Genomic DNA, 25,000 nt, shown 5'->3' on the forward strand with positions numbered 1-25,000 from the left:
CAGGTCAGTTAGGATCACCACTTTATTTTAAGAATGTAAAATGTCAGAATAATAGTAGAGAGAATGATTTATTTCAGCTTTTATTTATTTCATCACATTCCCAGTGGGTCAGAAGTTTACATACACTCAATTAGTATTTGGTAGCATTGCCTTTAAATGGTTTAACTTGGGTCAAACCTTTCAGGTAGCCTTCCACAAGCTTCCCACAATAAGTTGGGTCAATTTTGACCCATTCCTCCTGACAGAGCTGGTGTAACTGGCCCACGCTTGGATAGCGTCCTACCTGACAGGTCGCTCCTACCAGGTGGCGTGGCGAGAATCTGTCTCCTCACCACGCGCTCTCACCACTGGTGTCCCCCAGGGCTCTGTTCTAGGCCCTCTCCTATTCTCGCTATACACCAAGTCACTTGGCTCTGTCATAACCTCACATGGTCTCTCCTATCATTGCTATGCAGACGACACACAATTAATCTTCTCCTTTCCCCCTTCTGATGACCAGGTGGCGAATCGCATCTCTGCATGTCTGGCAGACATATCAGTGTGGATGACGGATCACCACCTCAAGCTGAACCTTGGCAAGACGGAGCTGCTCTTCCTCCCGGGGAAGGACTGCCCGTTCCATGATCTCGCCATCACGGTTGACAACTCCATTGTGTCCTCCTCCCAGAGCGCTAAGAACCTTGGCGTGATCCTGGACAACACCCTGTCGTTCTCAACTAACATCAAGGCGGTGGCCCGTTCCTGTAGGTTCATGCTCTACAATATCCGCAGAGTACGACCCTGCCTCACACAGGAAGCGGCGCAGGTCCTAATCCAGGCACTTGTCATCTCCCGTCTGGATTACTGCAACTCGCTGTTGGCTGGGCTCCCTGCCTGTGCCATTAAACCCCTACAACTCATCCAGAACGCCGCAGCCCGTCTGGTGTTCGACCTTCCCAAGTTCTCTCACGTCACCCCGCTCCTCCGCTCTCTCCACTGGCTTCCAGTTGAAGATCGCATCCGCTACAAGACCATGGTGCTTGCCTACGAAGCTGTGAGGGGAACGGCACCTCAGTACCTCCAGGCTCTTATCAGGCCCTACACCCAAACAAGGGCACTGCGTTCATCCACCTCTGGCCTGCTCGCCTCCCTACCACTGAGGAAGTACAGTTCCCGCTCAGCCCAGTCAAAACTGTTCGCTGCTCTGGCCCCCCAATGGTGGAACAAACTCTCTCACGACGCCAGGACAGCGGAGTCAATCACCACCTTCCGGAGACACCTGAAACCCCACCTCTTTAAGGAATACCTAGGATAGGATAAAGTAATCCTTCTCACCCCCCTTAAAAGATTTAGATGCACTATTGTAAAGTGGCTGTTCCACTGGATGTCATCAGGTGAATGCACCAATTTGTAAGTCACTCTGGATAAGAGCGTCTGCTAAATGACTTAAATGTAAATGTAACTGAGTCAGGTTTGTAGGCCTCCTTGCTCCACATGCTTTTTCAGTTCTGTCCACAAGTTTTCTATATGATTGAGGTCAGGGCTTTGTGATGGCCACTCCAATAACTTGACTTTGTTGTCCTTAAGCCATTTTGCCACAACTTTGGAAGTATGCTTGGGGTCATTGTCCATTTGGAAGACCCATTTGCGATCAAGCTTTAACTTCCTGACTGATATCTTGAGATGTTGCTTCAATATATCCACATAACTTTCCTGCCTCATGATGCCATCTAATTTTGTGAAGTGCACCAGTCCCTTCTGCAGCAAAGCACCCCCACAACATGGTGCTGCCACCCCATGCTTCACGGTTGGGATGGTGTTCTTTGGATTGCAAGCATCCCCCTTTCTCCTCCAAACATAACGATGGTCATTATGGCCAAACAGTTCAATTTTTGTTTCATCAGACCAGAGGGCATTTCCCCAAAAAGTACTATCTTTGTCCCCAGTTGCAAACCGTAGTTTGGCTTTTTTATAGAGGTTTTGGAGCAGAGGCTTCTTCCTAGCTGAGCAGCCTTTCAAGTTATGTTGATATAGGACTCGTTTTACTGTGGAAATAGATACTTTTGTACCTGTTTCCTCCAGAATCTTCACAAGGTTCTTTGCTGTTTTTCTGGGATTGATTTGCACTTTTGGGGCGGCAGCGTAGCCTAGTGGTTAGAGCGTTGGGCTAGTAACCGGAAGGTTGCGAGTTCAAACCCCCGAGCTGACAAGGTACAAATCTGTCGTTCTGCCCCTGATCAGGCAGTTAACCCACTGTTCCCAGGCCGTCATTGAAAATAAGAATATGTTCTTAACTGACTTGCCTGGTTAAATAAAGGTAAAATAAAAAATAAATATTTTTTTTTGCACCAAAGTACGTTCATCTCTAGGAGACAGAATGTGTCTCCTTCCACGCAGCCGTACGACTTGTGCGAAGCCACTCCTGCCTTGTCTTAGCTGTGTGCCCCAGTCTGAGGTCCTGAGTGCTCTGGAGTAGGTTTTCGTCAAGGATCTCTCTGTACTTTGCTCCATACATCTTTCCCTCGATCCTGACAAGTCTTCCAGTCCCTGCCACTGAAAAACATCCCCACAGCATGATGCTGCCACGACCATGCTTCACTGTAGGGATGGTGCCAGGTTTCCTCCACATGTGACGCTTGGCATTCAGGCCAAAGAGTTCAATCTTGTTCTCATCAGACCAGAGAATACAGTTTTTCATGGTCTGAGAGACCTTCAGGTGCCTTTTGGAAAACTCCAAGCAGGCTGTCATGTGCATTTTACTGAGGAGTGGCTGGCCACTCTACCATAAAGGCCTAATTGGTGGAATGCTGCAGAGATGGTTGTCCTTCTGGAAGGTTCTGGACTGGAGTTCTATCAGAGTGACCATCAGGTTCTTAGTCACCTCCCTGACCAAGGCCCTTCTCCCCCGATGGCTCAGTTTGGCCGGGCGGCCAGCTCTAGGAAGAATCTTGGTGGTTCCAAACTTGTTATATTTAAGAATGATGGAGGCCATTGTGTTCTTAGGGAACTTCAATGCTGCAGACACTTTGTGGTACCCTTCCCCATATCTGTGCCTCGTCTCAATCCTGTATCGGAGCTCTACGGATAATTCCTTCGACCTGATGCCTTGGATTTTGCTCTGACTTGCACTGTCAACTGTTGGACCCTATATAGACAGGTGTGCCTTTCCAAATCATGTCCAATCAATTGAATTTACCACGGGTGGACTCCAATCAAGTTGTAGAAACATCTCAAGGATGATCAATGGAAACAGGATGCACCTGAGCTCAATTTTGAGTTTCATAGCAAAGGGTCTGAAAACTTATGTAAATAAGAAATTTCTGTTTTTTTTTATTTTAATACAAAATGTGGAGAAAGTCAAGGGGTCTGAATACTTTCTGAATGCACAGTATTCCTCTTTATGGGTTCTGATCCTATGTATTCAACTTTAAGGGTATCTAATTCTATAGAGTTAGGGTTATTATGTATTGTATACCACAAGAGGGAGTCCTCTGTCCTCACCTGGGAAATGAGGTTATAGATACTATTTAACTCTGTGCCATTATGGGTCACCCTGAATCAAAGGGTATACCAGTTGCCCCCCACGGGAAGCTGCTGAGGGGAGGACGACTCATAATAATGGCCGGAACGAAACGAAAGGAATGGCATCAAACACATGGAACCCAGGTGTTTGATGCCATTCCACACTACTCCGCTCCAGGCTTTTTCACGAGCCCTTCCTCCACCAATGACGATGCCACCAACCTCCTGTGGTTTCACCACATTACACTACTAATAAGGCACTATTCATTTAGGTACTCCGCTCCAGGCTTTTTCACGAGCCCTTCCTCCACCAATGAAGATGCCACCAACCTCCTGTGGTTTCACCACATTACACTACTAATAAGGCACTATTCATTTAGGTACTCCGCTCCAGGCTTTTTCACGAGCCCTTCCTCCACCAATGAAGATGCCACCAACCTCCTGTGGTTTCACCACATTACACTACTAATACGGCACTATTCATTTAGGTACTCCGCTCCAGGCTTTTTCACGAGCCCTTCCTCCACCAATGAAGATGCCACCAACCTCCTGTGGTTTCACCACATTACACTACTAATACGGCACTATTCATTTAGGTACTCCGCTCCAGGCTTTTTCACGAGCCCTTCCTCCACCAATGAAGATGCCACCAACCTCCTGTGGTTTCACCACATTACACTACTAATACGGCACTATTCATTTAGGTGGGAAGATGCTGTTTTGTCCTTCAGTCACTGACTCTTATTTCTCATCTAAAGTAATGGACAGAACAAAACAATAGAAAACGTCATTAAAAGTATTTTCACAGACGGACATCACAGATCTTAACCTTCTTAAAAGTTCAATTGAGGGAACGAGGCTGTACATTTGCCAGATAGCATCAACATAAACATCAACACACAAACAGTAAAACTAGTACAACAATAGGAATGGCAACAACAACAACAATATAATCAACAAAACAATAGCAAATATAATGTGTAGTTATAACAATCTTATTACTATATAATTATGAATATAATTATTATACTGTTGTAAAGAAACATATTTTGAGTAACCTAAAATGACCTGTGTTTCCTATTACTGAGTATCCTACTTAGTAATAATTAGAAATACCAATAACAATACCAAAAAAAAAAAAAAGAAATATTTCAAGGTGTGTTTGAGTGTCTCGATCGGTTTAATTGAGGTATATCAGCTTTATACGGATGTCTGTGCTGAGTGGCCACATCAGTCAGTCAGTGGCTGGTAATGTGTGTGTGTGTGTGTGTGTGTGTGTGTGTGTGTGTGTGTGTGTGTGTGTGTGTGTGTGTGTGTGTGTGTGTGTGTGTGTGTGTGTGTGTGTGTGTGTGTGTGTGTGTGTGTGTGTGTGTGTGTGTGAATGCTATGGACACAAACGTCCTGCCTTTCCACAGCGCCGATACCGGAGTCATGATCTGCCGTTTGTCGGAGAGGACGCGTCCTCCGTTTTGAACCCTACAAGTCTAAACCTCGTATGGTTTTTATCACCGTTGTCGAGAAAGAAATATAAAAAAAACACACCCTGAAATTGCACCAGAACCGGTTACGGGTTGTTTTTTTTTTAAACCCGGGAGGAACCTTGGAGCAAAGCGGTTGCAGCCTCTTCGGTGGGGAAATGTCGGTTTGGCCGTCACTCCTGACACCACATCGGCCTCCTCAGATACCAACGAAAACGGGGTAAGAAAAGCGACATCTTCCTCTTCAACGATGTCATGGCATTACTAACCGAGCAGTCATTATAGGGAACATTTTTGTTAACGCTCGACATGATATACACCAAAGCAAATTAAACTAGCGAGCTAGTTTTACGAACCAGTTCCCCCCCAAAAAATGGATTAACGTGTTGATGGATGTGTGTGTTTTTTGTCCACATCGCACCGAGACCCACGGTTAACGTTAGCTTGCTACATGCTAACTGGCTAACTATAGCACAGCGCAGCTAGCGCAGATTGCTACATGCTAACTGGCTAACTATAGCACAGCACAACGCAGATTGCTACATGCTAACTGGCTAACTAGCTACATGCTAACTGGCTAACTATAGCACAACGCAGCTTGCTACATGCTAACTGGCTAACTATAGCACAGCGCAGCTTGCTACATGCTAACTGGCTAACTATAGCACAACGCAGCTTGCTACATACTAACTATAGCACAGCTTGCTACATGCTAACTGGCTAACTATAGCACAACGCAGCTTGCTACATGCTAACTATAGCACAGCTTGCTACATGCTAACTATAGCACAGCTTGCTACATGCTAACTATAGCACAGCGCAGTGACTGTGTTAATAACATTCAGGTTGAACTCAGGCCCAGCAATAATATATTAATATTAACTCTAGCCAGACAAAGTTAACTATATAACGATACACTTGTGGATCCATTAACCGGACAACGTTAGTTAGCTAACGTTACATTCCTAGACAGATGTACGACTTTAAAAAAAAACAAGAATGAAAACTAATTAAAGCTAGCTAACAGTTAGGCTACTCAGTTAGCAACAATGTCTGAGTACCGTCAAATAGCAGTCGGTGGACACGTTAATATTTCTTGGCGAGCTGGTTTAGCCTGATACAAGTACTCTTGCGTGATTATCAAACGAGCAGTACACTTTAAAGTCTTTAACGTATGAAATACCTAACGTTAGGTACATAACTAATGTATGTATTTCGGGGGAAATATATTTATACAGCTAACTTGCCCTAACGTGACTATTAGCTGTGAAAGGTAGTCAGCTAACTGCAGTTTGGCCAGGTCCATAGCATGCCTACACCAGGATATACTGTGCCCTCTCAGCCTGGCTACATTTGACTTCAGTGACTTGGAGAACAGGTGTAGGTAGATCTCACAGTGAAATGCTGAATACAACAGATGTAGTAGACCTCACAGTGAAATGCTGAATACAACAGGTGTAGGTAGATCTCACAGTGAAATGCTGAATACAACAGGTGTAGGTAGATCTCACAGTGAAATGCTGAATACAACAGATGTAGTAGACCTCACAGTGAAATGCTGAATACAACATGTGTAGTAGACCTCACAGTGAAATGCTGAATACAACAGGTGTAGGTAGACCTCACAGTGAAATGCTGAATACAACAGGTGTAGTAGACCTCACAGTGAAATGCTGAATACAACATGTGTAGTAGACCTCACAGTGAAATGCTGAATACAACAGGTGTAGGTAGATCTCACAGTGAAATGCTGAATACAACAGATGTAGTAGACCTCACAGTGAAATGCTGAATACAACAGGTGTAGTAGACCTTACAGTGAAATGCTGAATACAACAGGTGTGGTAGACCTTACAGTGAAATGCTGAATACAACAGGTGTGGTAGACCTCACAGTGAAATGCTGAATACAACAGGTCTAGGTAGATCTCACAGTGAAATGCTGAATACAACAGGTGTGGTAGACCTTACAGTGAAATGCTGAATACAACAGGTGTAGGTAGACCTTACTGTGAACTGCTGAATACAACAGGTGTAGTAGACCTTACTGTGAAATGCTGAATACAACAGGTGTAGGTAGATCTCACAGTGAAATGCTGAATACAACAGGTGTAGTAGACCTTACTGTGAAATGCTGAATACAACAGGTGTAGGTAGACCTTACTGTGAACTGCTGAATACAACAGGTGTAGTAGACCTTACTGTGAAATGCTGAATACAACAGGTGTAGGTAGATCTCACAGTGAAATGCTGAATACAACAGGTGTAGTAGACCTTACTGTGAAATGCTGAATACAACAGGTGTAGGTAGACCTCACAGTGAAATGCTGAATACAACAGGTGTAGTAGACCTTACTGTGAAATGCTGAATACAACAGGTGTAGGTAGACCTCACAGTGAAATGCTGAATACAACAGGTGTGGTAGACCTTACAGTGAAATGCTGAATACAACAGGTGTAGTAGACCTTACAGTGAAATGCTGAATACAACAGGTGTGGTAGACCTTACAGTGAAATGCTGAATACAACAGGTGTGGTAGACCTCACAGTGAAATGCTGAATACAACAGGTCTAGGTAGATCTCACAGTGAAATGCTGAATACAACAGGTGTGGTAGACCTTACAGTGAAATGCTGAATACAACAGGTGTAGGTAGACCTTACTGTGAACTGCTGAATACAACAGGTGTAGTAGACCTTACTGTGAAATGCTGAATACAACAGGTGTAGGTAGATCTCACAGTGAAATGCTGAATACAACAGGTGTAGTAGACCTTACTGTGAAATGCTGAATACAACAGGTGTAGGTAGACCTTACTGTGAACTGCTGAATACAACAGGTGTAGTAGACCTTACTGTGAAATGCTGAATACAACAGGTGTAGGTAGATCTCACAGTGAAATGCTGAATACAACAGGTGTAGTAGACCTTACTGTGAAATGCTGAATACAACAGGTGTAGGTAGACCTCACAGTGAAATGCTGAATACAACAGGTGTAGTAGACCTTACTGTGAAATGCTGAATACAACAGGTGTAGGTAGACCTCACAGTGAAATGCTGAATACAACAGGTGTGGTAGACCTTACAGTGAAATGCTGAATACAACAGGTGTAGTAGACCTTACAGTGAAATGCTGAATACAACAGGTGTAGGTAGATCTCACAGTGAAATGCTGAATACAACAGGTGTGGTAGACCTTACAGTGAAATGCTGAATACAACAGGTGTAGTAGACCTCACAGTGAAATGCTGAATACAACAGGTGTAAGTAGACCTTACTGTGAAATGCTGAATACAACAGGTGTAGGTAGACCTTACAGTGAAATGCTGAATACAACAGGTGTAGGTAGACCTTACAGTGAAATGCTGAATACAACAGGTGTAGTAGACCTTACTGTGAAATGCTGAATACAACAGGTGTAGTAGACCTTACTGTGAAATGCTGAATACAACAGGTGTAGTAGACTTTGCAGTGAAATGCTGAATACAACAGGTGTAGTAGACCTCACAGTGAAATGCTTAATACAACAGGTGTAGTAGACCTTACTGTGAAATGCTGAATACAACAGGTGTAGGTAGACCCCACAGTGAAATGCTGAATACAACAGGTGTGGTAGACCTTACTGTGAAATGCTGAATACAACAGGTGTAGGTAGAACTTACAGTGAAATGCTGAATACAACAGGTGTGGTAGACCTTACAGTGAAATGCTGAATACAACAGGTGTAGTAGACCTTACAGTGAAATGCTGAATACAACAGGTGTAGTAGACCTTTACAGTGAAATGCTGAATACAACAGGTGTAGTAGACCTTACAGTGAAATGCTGAATACAACAGGTGTAGTAGACCTTACAGTGAAATGCTGAATGCAACAGGTGTAGTAGACCTTTACAGTGAAATGCTGAATGCAACAGGTGTAGTAGACCTTTACAGTGAAATGCTGAATACAACAGGCGTAGTAGACCTTACTGTGAAATGCTGAATACAACAGGTGTAGGTAGATCTCACAGTGAAATGCTGAATACAACAGGTGTAGGTAGATCTCACAGTGAAATGCTGAATACAACAGATGTAGTAGACCTCACAGTGAAATGCTGAATACAACATGTGTAGTAGACCTCACAGTGAAATGCTGAATACAACAGGTGTAGGTACACCTTACAGTGAAATGCTGAATACAACAGGTGTGGTAGACCTTACAGTGAAATGCTGAATACAACAGGTCTAGGTAGACCTTACTGTGAACTGCTGAATACAACAGGTGTAGGTAGACCCCACAGTGAAATGCTGAATACAACAGGTGTGGTAGACCTTACAGTGAAATGCTGAATACAACAGGTGTAGGTAGACCTTACTGTGAACTGCTGAATACAACAGGTGTAGTAGACCTTACTGTGAAATGCTGAATACAACAGGTGTAGGTAGATCTCACAGTGAAATGCTGAATACAACAGGTGTAGTAGACCTTACTGTGAAATGCTGAATACAACAGGTGTAGGTAGACCTTACTGTGAACTGCTGAATACAACAGGTGTAGTAGACCTTACTGTGAAATGCTGAATACAACAGGTGTAGGTAGATCTCACAGTGAAATGCTGATTACAACAGGTGTAGTAGACCTTACTGTGAAATGCTGAATACAACAGGTGTAGGTAGACCTCACAGTGAAATGCTGAATACAACAGGTGTAGTAGACCTTACTGTGAAATGCTGAATACAACAGGTGTAGGTAGACCTCACAGTGAAATGCTGAATACAACAGGTGTAGTAGACCTTACAGTGAAATGCTGAATACAACAGGTGTAGGTAGATCTCACAGTGAAATGCTGAATACAACAGGTGTGGTAGACCTTACAGTGAAATGCTGAATACAACAGGTGTAGTAGACCTCACAGTGAAATGCTGAATACAACAGGTGTAGGTAGACCTTACTGTGAAATGCTGAATACAACAGGTGTAGGTAGACCTTACAGTGAAATGCTGAATACAACAGGTGTAGTAGACCTTACTGTGAAATGCTGAATACAACAGGTGTAGGTAGATCTCACAGTGAAATGCTGAATACAACAGGTGTGGTAGACCTTACAGTGAAATGCTGAATACAACAGGTGTAGTAGACCTCACAGTGAAATGCTGAATACAACAGGTGTAGGTAGACCTTACTGTGAAATGCTGAATACAACAGGTGTAGGTAGACCTTACAGTGAAATGCTGAATACAACAGGTGTAGTAGACCTTACTGTGAAATGCTGAATACAACAGGTGTAGTAGACTTTGCAGTGAAATGCTGAATACAACAGGTGTAGTAGACCTCACAGTGAAATGCTGAATACAACAGGTGTAGTAGACCTCACAGTGAAATGCTGAATACAACAGGTGTAGTAGACCTCACAGTGAAATGCTGAATACAACAGGTGTAGGTAGATCTCACAGTGAAATGCTGAATACAACAGGTGTGGTAGACCTTACAGTGAAATGCTTAATACAACAGGTGTAGTAGACCTTACTGTGAAATGCTGAATACAACAGGTGTAGGTAGACCCCACAGTGAAATGCTGAATACAACAGGTGTGGTAGACCTTACTGTGAAATGCTGAATACAACAGGTGTAGGTAGAACTTACAGTGAAATGCTGAATACAACAGGTGTGGTAGACCTTACAGTGAAATGCTGAATACAACAGGTGTAGTAGACCTTACAGTGAAATGCTGAATACAACAGGTGTAGTAGACCTTTACAGTGAAATGCTGAATACAACAGGTGTAGTAGACCTTACAGTGAAATGCTGAATACAACAGGTGTAGTAGACCTTACAGTGAAATGCTGAATGCAACAGGTGTAGTAGACCTTTACAGTGAAATGCTGAATGCAACAGGTGTAGTAGACCTTTACAGTGAAATGCTGAATACAACAGGCGTAGTAGACCTTACTGTGAAATGCTGAATACAACAGGTGTAGGTAGATCTCACAGTGAAATGCTGAATACAACAGGTGTAGGTAGATCTCACAGTGAAATGCTGAATACAACAGATGTAGTAGACCTCACAGTGAAATGCTGAATACAACATGTGTAGTAGACCTCACAGTGAAATGCTGAATACAACAGGTGTAGGTACACCTTACAGTGAAATGCTGAATACAACAGGTGTGGTAGACCTTACAGTGAAATGCTGAATACAACAGGTCTAGGTAGACCTTACTGTGAACTGCTGAATACAACAGGTGTAGGTAGACCCCACAGTGAAATGCTGAATACAACAGGTGTGGTAGACCTTACAGTGAAATGCTGAATACAACAGGTGTAGGTAGACCTTACTGTGAACTGCTGAATACAACAGGTGTAGTAGACCTTACTGTGAAATGCTGAATACAACAGGTGTAGGTAGATCTCACAGTGAAATGCTGAATACAACAGGTGTAGTAGACCTTACTGTGAAATGCTGAATACAACAGGTGTAGGTAGACCTTACTGTGAACTGCTGAATACAACAGGTGTAGTAGACCTTACTGTGAAATGCTGAATACAACAGGTGTAGGTAGATCTCACAGTGAAATGCTGATTACAACAGGTGTAGTAGACCTTACTGTGAAATGCTGAATACAACAGGTGTAGGTAGACCTCACAGTGAAATGCTGAATACAACAGGTGTAGTAGACCTTACTGTGAAATGCTGAATACAACAGGTGTAGGTAGACCTCACAGTGAAATGCTGAATACAACAGGTGTAGTAGACCTTACAGTGAAATGCTGAATACAACAGGTGTAGGTAGATCTCACAGTGAAATGCTGAATACAACAGGTGTGGTAGACCTTACAGTGAAATGCTGAATACAACAGGTGTAGTAGACCTCACAGTGAAATGCTGAATACAACAGGTGTAGGTAGACCTTACTGTGAAATGCTGAATACAACAGGTGTAGGTAGACCTTACAGTGAAATGCTGAATACAACAGGTGTAGTAGACCTTACTGTGAAATGCTGAATACAACAGGTGTAGTAGACTTTGCAGTGAAATGCTGAATACAACAGGTGTAGTAGACCTCACAGTGAAATGCTGAATACAACAGGTGTAGTAGACCTCACAGTGAAATGCTGAATACAACAGGTGTAGTAGACCTCACAGTGAAATGCTGAATACAACAGGTGTAGGTAGATCTCACAGTGAAATGCTGAATACAACAGGTGTGGTAGACCTTACAGGGAAATGCTTAATACAACAGGTGTAGTAGACCTTACTGTGAAATGCTGAATACAACAGGTGTAGGTAGACCCCACAGTGAAATGCTGAATACAACAGGTGTGGTAGACCTTACAGTGAAATGCTGAATACAACAGGTGTAGGTAGAACTTACAGTGAAATGCTGAATACAACAGGTGTGGTAGACCTTACAGTGAAATGCTGAATACAACAGGTGTAGTAGACCTTACAGTGAAATGCTGAATACAACAGGTGTAGTAGACCTTTACAGTGAAATGCTGAATACAACAGGTGTAGTAGACCTTACAGTGAAATGCTGAATACAACAGGTGTAGTAGACCTTACAGTGAAATGCTGAATGCAACAGGTGTAGTAGACCTTTACAGTGAAATGCTGAATACAACAGGTGTAGTAGACCTTACAGTGAAATGCTGAATACAACAGGTGTAGTAGACCTTACAGTGAAATGCTGAATACAACAGGTGTAGTAGACCTTACAGTGAAATGCTGAATACAACAGGTGTAGTAGACCTTACAGTGAAATGCTGAATACAACAGGTGTGGTAGACCTTACAGTGAAATGCTGAATACAACAGGTGTAGTAGACCTTACAGTGAAATGCTGAATACAACAGGTGTAGTAGACCTTACAGTGAAATGCTGAATACAACAGGTGTAGTAGACCTTACAGTGAAATACTGAATACAACAGGTGTAGGTAGACCTTACTGTGAAACGCTTACTTACAAGCCTTTAACCAACAATGCAGTTCTATAAATGGAGTTAATGAAATATTCACTAAATAAACTAAAGTTAAAAAAATGTAGAAAATCAATCAAAAAGTAACACACTACATTTACATAACAATAACGAGGCTATATACGGGGGTATCTGTACCGAGTCAATGTACAGGTTAGTCAAGGTGAAGTGACTATACATAGATGATAAACAAGGGGTACCAGTACAATGTGGAGGCTATATACAGGGGGTACAGAGTCAATGTGGAGGCTATATATAGGGGGTACCAGTACAATGTGGAGGCTATATACAGGGGGTACCAGTACAATGTGGAGGCTATATACAGGGGGTACAGAGTCAATGTGCAGGCTATATACAGGGGGTACCAGTATAATGTGCGGGGGTACAGGTTAGTTGAGGTAATTTGTACAGTAGGTAGGGGTGAAGTGACTATACATAGATAATAAACAGTGAGTAGCAGCAGTGTAAAAACAAAGGGGGTCAATGTAAATAGTCCTGGTGGCCATTTGATTAATTGTTCAGCAGTCTTATGGCTTGGGGGTAGAAGTTTTTAAGGAGCCTTTTGGTCCTAGACTTGGTGCTCCGTGCTGGTAGCAGAGAGAACAGTCTATCACTTGGGTGACTGGGGTCTTTGACAATTTTTGGGGGGGTCCTTCCTCAGACACTGCCTAGTATAGAGGTCCTGGATGGCAGGAAGCTTGGTCCCAGTGATGTACTGGGCCATATGTACTACGAGCAGTTGCCGTACCAGGCGATGGTGCCGCTGTAGAACCTTATTGAGGATCTGAGGACCCATGCCAAATCTTTTCAGTCTCAGAAAAGTGTTCACGAATGATTTGGTGTGTTCATGCAAGAAGTGACTGACTGGTCTTGAAGATATACCTACTAGATGGTGAACAATTTTAATTTTTAAATGTAACCTTTATTTAACTAGGCAAGTCAGTTAAGAACAAATTCTTATTTTCAATGACTGCCAAGGAACAGTGGGTTAACTGCCTGTTCAGGGGCAGAACGACAGATTTGTACCTTGTCAGCTCGGGGATTCGAACTTGCAACCTTTCGGTTACTAGCCCAACGCTCTAACCACTAGGCTAGCCTGCATTGACCAAACTCCTCCACAACGTTTTCCCCAACTATGCTACCAAATGTATTCATAAAGCCCTTCTTACATCAGCTGATATCTCAAAGTGCTGTACAGAAACCCAGCCTAACACCCCAAACATAAAGCAAGGCAGGTGTAGAAGCACAGTGGCTAGGAAAAACTCCCTAGAAAGGCCAAAACCTAAGAAGAAACCTAGAGGAACCAGGCTATGAGGGGTGGCCAGTCCTCTTCTGGCTGTGCCGGGTGGAGAGGAACCAGGCTATGTGGGGTGGCCAGTCCTCTTCTGGCTGTGCCGGATGGAGATTATAACAGAACATGGCCAAGATGTTCAAATGTTCGTAGATGACCAACATGGTCACACTTCCTTCCTCTTTCATTATGGCCTCAGTGATATGCATGCGTTTTACCAACCAGATTAACAGTCACAAATGTTATGTCACATGCTTCGTAAACAACAGGTGTAGACTAATGCTTAATTACAGGTCATTTTCCAACAATGCACATTTAAAGATGTAATGTTAGCTACTAACTAGTGTTGACTGGCATAATACAGGTGTAATGTTAACTAGTGTTGACTGGCATAATACAGGTGTAATGTTAGCTACTAACTAGTGTTGACTGGCATAATACAGGTGTAATGTTAACTAGTGTTGACTGGCATAATACAGGTGTAATGTTAACTAGTGTTGACTGGCATAATACAGGTGTAATGTTAGCTACTAACTAGTGTTGACTGGCATAATACAGGTGTAATGTTAACTAGTGTTGACTGGCATAATACAGGTGTAATGTTAACTAGTGTTGACTGGCATAATACAGGTGTAATGTTAACTACTAACTAGTGTTGATTGGCATAATACAGGTGTAATGTTAACTAGTGTTGACTGGCATAACACAGGTGTAATGTTAACTAGTGTTGACTGGCATAATACAGGTGTAATGTTAACTAGTGTTGACTGGCATAATACAGGTGTAATGTTAACTACTAACTAGTGTTGACTGGCATAACACAGGTGTAATGTTAACTAGTGTTGACTGGCATAATACAGGTGTAATGTTAACTAGTGTTGACTGGCATAACACAGGTGTAATGTTAACTACTAACTAGTGTTGACTGGCATGGTTAACACAGGTGTAATGTTAACTAGTGTTGACTGGCATAACACAGGTGTAATGTTAACTAGTGTTGACTGGCATAACACAGGTGTAATGTTAACTACTAACTAGTGTTGACTGGCATGGTTAACACAGGTGTAATGTTAACTAGTGTTGACTGGCATAACACAGGTGTAATGTTAACTACTAACTAGTGTTGACTGGCATGGTTAACACAGGTGTAATGTTAACTAGTGTTGACTGGCATAATACAGGTGTAATGTTAACTACTAACTAGTGTTGACTGGCATAACACAGGTGTAATGTTAACTACTAACTAGTGTTGACTGGCATAACACAGGTGTAATGTTAACTACTAACTAGTGTTGACTGGCATAATACAGGTGTAATGTTAACTACTAACTAGTGTTGACTGGCATAACACAGGTGTAATGTTAACTACTAACTAGTGTTGACTGGCATGGTTAACACAGGTGTAATGTTAACTAGTGTTGACTGGCATAACACAGGTGTAATGTTAACTACTAACTAGTGTTGACTGGCATGGTTAACACAGGTGTAATGTTAACTAGTGTTGACTGGCATAATACAGGTGTAATGTTAACTACTAACTAGTGTTGACTGGCATAACACAGGTGTAATGTTAACTAGTGTTGACTGGCATAACACAGGTGTAATGTTAACTACTAACTAGTGTTGACTGGCATGGTTAACACAGGTGTAATGTTAACTAGTGTTGACTGGCATAACACAGGTGTAATGTTAACTAGTGTTGACTGGCATAACACAGGTGTAATGTTAACTAGTGTTGACTGGCATAACACAGGTGTAATGTTAACTACTAACTAGTGTTGACTGGCATGGTTAACAAAGGTGTAATGTTAACTAGTGTTGACTGGCATAACACAGGTGTAATGTTAACTACTAACTAGTGTTGACTGGCATGGTTAACACAGGTGTAATGTTAACTAGTGTTGACTGGCATAATACAGGTGTAATGTTAACTACTAACTAGTGTTGACTGGCATAACACAGGTGTAATGTTAACTACTAACTAGTGTTGACTGGCATAACACAGGTGTAATGTTAACTACTAACTAGTGTTGACTGGCATAATACAGGTGTAATGTTAACTAGTGTTGACTGGCATAACACAGGTGTAATGTTAACTACTAACTAGTGTTGACTGGCATGGTTAACACAGGTGTAATGTTAACTAGTGTTGACTGGCATAACACAGGTGTAATGTTAACTAGTGTTGACTGGCATAACACAGGTGTAATGTTAACTACTAACTAGTGTTGACTGGCATAACACAGGTGTAATGTTAACTAGTGTTGACTGGCATAACACAGGTGTAATGTTAACTAGTGTTGACTGGCATGGTTAACACAGGTGTAATGTTAACTAGTGTTGACTGGCATGGTTAACACAGGTGTAATGTTAACTAGTGTTGACTGGCATGGTTAACACAGGTGTAATGTTAACTAGTGTTGACTGGCATGGTTAACACAGGTGTAATGTTAACTAGTGTTGACTGGCATGGTTAACACAGGTGTAATGTTAACTAGTGTTGACTGGCATGGTTAACACAGGTGTAATGTTAACTAGTGTTGACTGGCATAACACAGGTGTAATGTTAACTACTAACTAGTGTTGACTGGCATGGTTAACACAGGTGTAATGTTAACTAGTGTTGACTGGCATAACACAGGTGTAATGTTAACTAGTGTTGACTGGCATAACACAGGTGTAATGTTAACTAGTGTTGACTGGCATAACACAGGTGTAATGTTAACTACTAACTAGTGTTGACTGGCATGGTTAACACAGGTGTAATGTTAACTAGTGTTGACTGGCATAACACAGGTGTAATGTTAACTACTAACTAGTGTTGACTGGCATGGTTAACACAGGTGTAATGTTAACTAGTGTTGACTGGCATAACACAGGTGTAATGTTAACTACTAACTAGTGTTGACTGGCATAACACAGGTGTAATGTTAACTACTAACTAGTGTTGACTGGCATAATACAGGTGTAATGTTAACTACTAACTAGTGTTGACTGGCATAACACAGGTGTAATATTAACTACTAACTAGTGTTGACTGGCATAACACAGGTGTAATGTTAGCTACTAACTAGTGTTGACTGGCATAACACAGGTGTAATGTTAACTAGTGTTGACTGGCATGGCTAGCACAGGTGTAATGTTAACTAGTGTTGACTGGCATGGTTAACACAGGTGTAATGTTAACTACTAACTAGTGTTGACTGGCATAATACAGGTGTAATGTTAACTACTAACTAGTGTTGACTGGCATAACACAGGTGTAATGTTAACTACTAACTAGTGTTGACTGGCATAACACAGGTGTAATGTTAACTACTAACTAGTGTTGACTGGCATAATACAGGTGTAATGTTAACTACTAACTAGTGTTGACTGGCATGGCTAACACAGGTGTAATGTTAACTAGTGTTGACTGGCATAACACAGGTGTAATGTTAACTAGTGTTGACTGGCATGGCTAACACAGGTGTAATGTTAACTAGTGTTGACTGGCATAATAGAGGTGTAATGTTAACTACTAACTAGTGTTGACTGGCATGGCTAACACAGGTGTAATGTTAACTACTAACTAGTGTTGACTGGCATGGCTAACACAGGTGTAATGTTAACTACTAACTAGTGTTGACTGGCATAACACAGGTGTAATGTTAACTACTAACTAGTGTTGACTGGCATGGCTAACACAGGTGTAATGTTAACTAGTGTTGACTGGCATAACACAGGTGTAATGTTAACTAGTGTTGACTGGCATAACACAGGTGTAATGTTAACTACTAACTAGTGTTGACTGGCATAACACAGGTGTAATGTTAACTACTAACTAGTGTTGACTGGCATAACACAGGTGTAATGTTAACTACTAACTAGTGTTGACTGGCATAACACAGGTGTAATGTTAACTACTAACTAGTGTTGACTGGCATAACACAGGTGTAATGTTAACTACTAACTAGTGTTGACTGGCATGGCTAACACAGGTGTAATGTTAACTACTAACTAGTGTTGACTGGCATAACACAGGTGTAATGTTAACTACTAACTAGTGTTGACTGGCATGGTTAACACAGGTGTAATGTTAACTACTAACTAGTGTTGACTGGCATGGTTAACACAGGTGTAATGTTAACTACTAACTAGTGTTGACTGGCATGGTTAACACAGGTGTAATGTTAACTACTAACTAGTGTTGACTGGCATGGTTAACACAGGTGTAATGTTAGCTACTAACTAGTGTTGACTGGCATGGTTAACACAGGTGTAATGTTAACTAGTGTTGACTGGCATGGCTAGCACAGGTGTAATGTTAACTAGTGTTGACTGGCATGGTTAACACAGGTGTAATGTTAACTACTAACTAGTGTTGACTGGCATAATACAGGTGTAATGTTAACTACTAACTAGTGTTGACTGGCATAACACAGGTGTAATGTTAACTACTAACTAGTGTTGACTGGCATAACACAGGTGTAATGTTAACTACTAACTAGTGTTGACTGGCATAATACAGGTGTAATGTTAACTACTAACTAGTGTTGACTGGCATGGCTAACACAGGTGTAATGTTAACTAGTGTTGACTGGCATAACACAGGTGTAATGTTAACTAGTGTTGACTGGCATAACACAGGTGTAATGTTAACTAGTGTTGACTGGCATAACACAGGTGTAATGTTAACTACTAACTAGTGTTGACTGGCATGGCTAACACAGGTGTAATGTTAACTACTAACTAGTGTTGACTGGCATGGCTAACACAGGTGTAATGTTAACTACTAACTAGTGTTGACTGGCATGGCTAACACAGGTGTAATGTTAACTACTAACTAGTGTTGACTGGCATAACACAGGTGTAATGTTAACTACTAACTAGTGTTGACTGGCATAATACAGGTGTAATGTTAACTACTAACTAGTGTTGACTGGCATGGCTAACACAGGTGTAATGTTAACTAGTGTTGACTGGCATAACACAGGTGTAATGTTAACTAGTGTTGACTGGCATAATAGAGGTGTAATGTTAACTACTAACTAGTGTTGACTGGCATGGCTAACACAGGTGTAATGTTAACTACTAACTAGTGTTGACTGGCATGGCTAACACAGGTGTAATGTTAACTACTAACTAGTGTTGACTGGCATAACACAGGTGTAATGTTAACTACTAACTAGTGTTGACTGGCATGGCTAACACAGGTGTAATGTTAACTAGTGTTGACTGGCATAACACAGGTGTAATGTTAACTAGTGTTGACTGGCATAACACAGGTGTAATGTTAACTACTAACTAGTGTTGACTGGCATAACACAGGTGTAATGTTAACTACTAACTAGTGTTGACTGGCATAACACAGGTGTAATGTTAACTACTAACTAGTGTTGACTGGCATAACACAGGTGTAATGTTAACTACTAACTAGTGTTGACTGGCATAACACAGGTGTAATGTTAACTACTAACTAGTGTTGACTGGCATGGCTAACACAGGTGTAATATCGTAGTAACATCGGTACTATGTAGTAATAACAAGGTAGTGCTCAGCACTACAGTAAATGTGGTGTGATTTGGGACACATCATATGTGGCTAGTCAAGTGCATCGGTGTGTGTGTGTGTCCCCCCCAGTCTTTGGTGTGTCCACTGACCCAGTCAGTTTTGTCCATATTAAGCCTAAAACAGGAGACGTAGTTAAGTATGTTGTGATAGCAGGCGGCTGCACTGTGAGCCTGTGGTACTGTAGCAGTCTTTCCGTCACTCGGTCTGTGCAGTACGATATCCTAGACCTATATTTAGCCGAACGTAGCCTGTAACCTGATCTGAATTGTCTTTGAGGGCTATAGAGCAGGCAAAGCAGACCCATCACATCTTTTGGCGTTTTAAAAATAGCCTCTCTAACCCACGCCGTGTCCAACTGAGTTGTCCTCTTGAGGATCCCTATCGAATTCAATCAAATGTAGTTTATGAAGCCCTTTTTTTTTGTGTGTGCTAGTTGTCACAAAGTGCTTTACAGATACCTGGCCTGAACCATAAAGAGCAGAGGCAGAGGCACAGTGGATAGGAAACAATCATTATGCATAAAACACACAGATAATCTGACTGCCGATAGATACTTCTCACAGTAGGAGGATGTTCCTTATCTTGCTAGAACAAAAGACGTACCTGCTGCGTACCGACGAGCCTGCGGTTTCTACTTGCTCCTCAGTGGCGGACAACTTGACTTGGAGCCAATCGGAGCGCACGAACCTCCACGTGGGGGAGCCGACAGGAATGACAACAAAAAGGAACAATAATTTTGTTCTAGCTATCGAATTACATGCTAACGTTAACTAGCTAGCTAAAAACAAACTGGCTAAGGGTTGACACTGGCAGTAAGGGGATTATGGAGAGTAAATTTAATTTAAAAGATATTGTATTCTTGCTAACTGGCCATCTGGCATGTAGCAACATGGGCGTTCTACAACAATAGCAACATTAGCGCAGCTAGCTAGTTAGCAAGCATTGGATACCTACAAAGCAAAATAGACAGGGACTAGCATTGCCAAACCAGTCTTAAGAATGCAACGCTACTACCACCTTCTAGTTCAGAGTATTTTTAACGAGACTGACGGCTTCAAAATCTGTGCGGTGTGTCAACAGAAAAGAGAGACTCTGTTTAGACGTGCTAATTACTCTTGGTAAGTAAATGTTTGACAATCCTACTGATGTGTGGAACCCATTAGAAGGAACCTACAGAGAAACCAGGTGTGGCCAGTCCACTGTAAAGGGAACAGGATTAGACAGAAGGAACCTACAGAGAAACCAGGCGTGGCCAGTCCACTGTAAAGGGAACAGGATTAGACAGAAGGAACCTACAGAGAAACCAGGCGTGGCCAGTCCACTGTAAAGGGAACAGGATTAGACAGAAGGAACCTACAGAGAAACCAGGCGTGGCCAGTCCACTGTAAAGGGAACAGTATTAGACAGAAGGAACCTACAGAGAAACCAGGCGTGGCCAGTCCACTGTAAAGGGAACAGTATTAGACAGAAGGAACCTACAGAGAAACCAGGCGTGGCCAGTCCACTGTAAAGGGAACAGGATTAGACAGAAGGAACCTACAGAGAAACCAGGCGTGGCCAGTCCACTGTAAAGGGAACAGGATTAGACAGAAGGAACCTACAGAGAAACCAGGCGTGGCCAGTCCACTGTAAAGGGAACAGGATTAGACAGAAGGAACCTACAGAGAAACCAGGCGTGGCCAGTCCACTGTAAAGGGAACAGGATTAGACAGAAGGAACCTACAGAGAAACCAGGCGTGGCCAGTCCACTGTAAAGGGAACAGGATTAGACAGAAGGAACCTACAGAGAAACCAGGCGTGGCCAGTCCACTGTAAAGGGAAGACAGAAGGAACCGACAGAGAATGAGATGATTTGAATAAACGGATGAACAGGAGTTTTGTACTGTGAAGTAGCTACTAGTAGCATGCCGACACAGTCTCCCTCCCTCCAGGCACGGGCAGATTTGTCCCCAATAATATTTTTTCTCTCAGTGTCTAATTGTTCACTTCTCTTGACTGACTGGTATAACAATAAGGTGGAAACCCTCCAATGCTTTTAGGTTTGTGAGATGACCAATCCAGTGCTTTTAGGTTTGTGGGACGACCAATCCAATGCTTTTCGGTTTGTGGGACGACCAATCCAATGCTTTTAGGTTTGTGGGACGACCAATCCAGTGCTTTTAGGTTTGTGGGACGACCAATCCAGTGCTTTTAGGTTTGTGGGACGACCAATCCAATGCTTTTAGGTTTGTGGGACGACCAATCCAATGCTTTTAGGTTTGTGGGACGACCAATCCAATGCTTTTAGGTTTGTCACCAATCCAATGCTTTTAGGTTTGTGGGACGACCAATCCAATGCTTTTAGGTTTGTGGGACAACCAATCCAATGCTTTTCGGTTTGTGGGATGACCAATCCAATGCTTTTCGGTTTGTGGGGCGACCAATCCAATGCTTTTCGGTTTGTGGGAATCAGTGAACAAGTGTACACTTCATGAGACAGGAGGGATTATTGGGACGCACCCTTGGTATGTTGTTGCTGACAAAGTGTTGCTTATCTGGCTAGGTGATCTGAGACTGGCGTTGGGATGAGTTACAAGCAGCACAGTCAAGGTGAAGCTATGAAAGAATAATGTGATATTGAGAAGGCAGAGGGAGACACCACAGTACATGGTTGTGACAGCAGACTTGGATCTATAGGCCAAGGCCTTCATCTGCAGTAAACCGGGGCGTTATGAACTCACAAGGACTTACTGTATGTAAACACATATTAGCCTATCAGGGTAGGCCTCTTTTAGTTTGACTTTAGGAGCACCTATCAGGGTAGGCCTCTTTCAGTTTGACTTTAGGAGCACCTATCAGGGTAGGCCTCTTTTAGTTTGACTTTAGGAGCACCTATCAGGGTAGTTTTACTTTAGGAGTACCTATCAGGGTAGTTTTACTTTAGGAGCACCTATCAGGGTAGGCCTCTTTTAGTTTGACTTTAGGAGCACCTATCAGGGTAGTTTTACTTTAGGAGTACCTATCAGGGTAGTTTTACTTTAGGAGCACCTATCAGGGTAGGCCTCTTTTAGTTTGACTTTAGGAGCACCTATCAGGGTAGGCCTCTCTTAGTTTTACATTAGGAGCACCTATCAGGGTAGGCCTCTTTTAGTTTTACATTAGGAGCACCTATCAGGGTAGGCCTCTTTTAGTTTGACTTTAGGAGCACCTATCAGGGTAGGCCTCTTTTAGTTTGACTTTAGGAGCACCTATCAGGGTAGGCCTCTTTTAGTTTTACATTAGGAGCACCTATCAGGGTAGGCCTCTTTCAGTTTGACTTTAGGAGCACCTATCAGGGTAGGCCTCTTTCAGTTTGACTTTAGGAGCACCTATCAGGGTAGGCCTCTCTTAGTTTTACATTAGGAGCACCTATCAGGGTAGGCCTCTTTTAGTTTTACATTAGGAGCACCTATCAGGGTAGGCCTCTTTTAGTTTGACTTTAGGAGCACCTATCAGGGTAGGCCTCTTTTAGTTTGACTTTAGGAGCACCTATCAGGGTAGGCCTCTTTTAGTTTTACATTAGGAGCACCTATCAGGGTAGGCCTCTTTCAGTTTGACTTTAGGAGCACCTATCAGGGTAGGCCTCTTTCAGTTTGACTTTAGGAGCACCTATCAGGGTAGTTTTACTTTAGGAGCACCTATCAGGGTAGTTTTACTTTAGGAGCACCTATCAGGGTAGACCTATTTTAGTTTTACTTTTAGTTTGACTTTAGGAGCACCTATCAGGGTAGGCCTCTTTCAGTTTGACTTTAGGAGCACCTATCAGGGTAGGCCTCATTTAGTTTGACTTTAGGAGCACCTATCAGGGTAGTTTTACTTTAGGAGTACCTATCAGGGTAGTTTTACTTTAGGAGCACCTATCAGGGTAGGCCTCTTTTAGTTTGACTTTAGGAGCACCTATCAGGTTAGTTTTACTTTAGGAGTACCTATCAGGGTAGGCCTCATTTAGTTTGACTTTAGGAGCACCTATCAGGGTAGTTTTACTTTAGGAGCACCTATCAGGGTAGTTTTACTTTAGGAGCACCTATCAGGGTAGGCCTCTTTTAGTTTGACTTTAGGAGCACCTATCAGGGTAGGCCTCTTTCAGTTTGACTTTAGGAGCACCTATCAGGGTAGGCCTCTTTCAGTTTGACTTTAGGAGCACCTATCAGGTTAGTTTTACTTTAGGAGCACCTATCAGGGTAGACCTCTTTTAGTTTGACTTTAGGAGTACCTATCAGGTTAGTTTTACTTTAGGAGTACCTATCAGGGTAGACCTCTTTTAGTTTGACTTTAGGAGTACCTATCAGGTTAGTTTTACTTTAGGAGTACCTATCAGGGTAGACCTCTTTTAGTTTGACTTTAGGAGCACCTATCAGGGTAGTTTGACTTTAGGAGCACCTATCAGGGTAGTTTTACTTTAGGAGCACCTATCAGGGTAGACGTCTTTTAGTTTGACTTTAGGAGCACCTATCAGGTTAGTTTGACTTTAGGAGCACCTATCAGGGTAGACCTCTTTTAGTTTGACTTTAGGAGCACCTATCAGGGTAGTTTTACTTTAGGAGTTAACTTGGCCTTTTGAAGTCGAGACAAAACCACATGGTCCAATATGTGGCTCCATTCAATAATTTAAAAACCAGAACTAATCCTGTCAAGGTGTTATAACATCCACGATTCTGTTCACTTCCCAGAGAAACCTAGATTAGCCTGCCCTTCGCATCATTCCACACCATGGTTCTGTATAGGGTTGCAACATTTCCCAGGTTTTCCAGAAATCCTGGCAGGACGATTCCACATTTTCTGCCAATTCCCTCCTGATTCAAGGAAGCTTCCAACCTGGTTATCTGGAAAACCTTGGTCATTTGGGAAAGTTACCTGCATTTTGCAACCCTAGTTCTGTAGGTTACACGCCATCCTATGCCACACCACATTCACAATTTTCTCTTCCTCTCTTCTCCCTCTCCTCTCTTCTCCCTCTCCTCTCTTCTCCCTCTTCTGCCTCTCTTCTCCCTCTCTTCTCTTCCCTCTCTTCTGCCTCTCCTCTCTTCTCCCTCTCTTCTCCCTCTCCTCTCTTCTCCCTCTCCTCTCTTCTCCCTCTCCTCTCTTCTCCCTCTTCTGCCTCTCTTCTCCCTCTCTTCTCTTCCCTCTCTTCTGCCTCTCCTCTCTTCTCCCTCTCTTCTCCCTCTCCTCTCTTCTCCCTCTCCTCTCTTCTCCCTCTCCTCTCT

General features: G+C 42.5%; 1 protein-coding gene across 1 annotated transcript in view; it reads left to right on the top strand.

Annotated features, from left to right (window-relative positions):
- The first annotated feature begins 4,838 nt into the window (after nt 1–4,838).
- The window catches only part of bcl9l (bcl9 like), a 98,509-nt gene continuing 78,347 nt past the window's right edge, over nt 4,839–25,000 (top strand). The window contains 1 exon segment of the mRNA XM_046314026.1: nt 4,839–5,199. The gene's annotated coding sequence lies outside the window, so the exon portion shown is untranslated.

The sequence above is a fragment of the Oncorhynchus gorbuscha genome, linkage group LG19 (assembly GCF_021184085.1).
Source record: "Oncorhynchus gorbuscha isolate QuinsamMale2020 ecotype Even-year linkage group LG19, OgorEven_v1.0, whole genome shotgun sequence".
Taxonomy (NCBI): domain Eukaryota; kingdom Metazoa; phylum Chordata; class Actinopteri; order Salmoniformes; family Salmonidae; genus Oncorhynchus; species Oncorhynchus gorbuscha.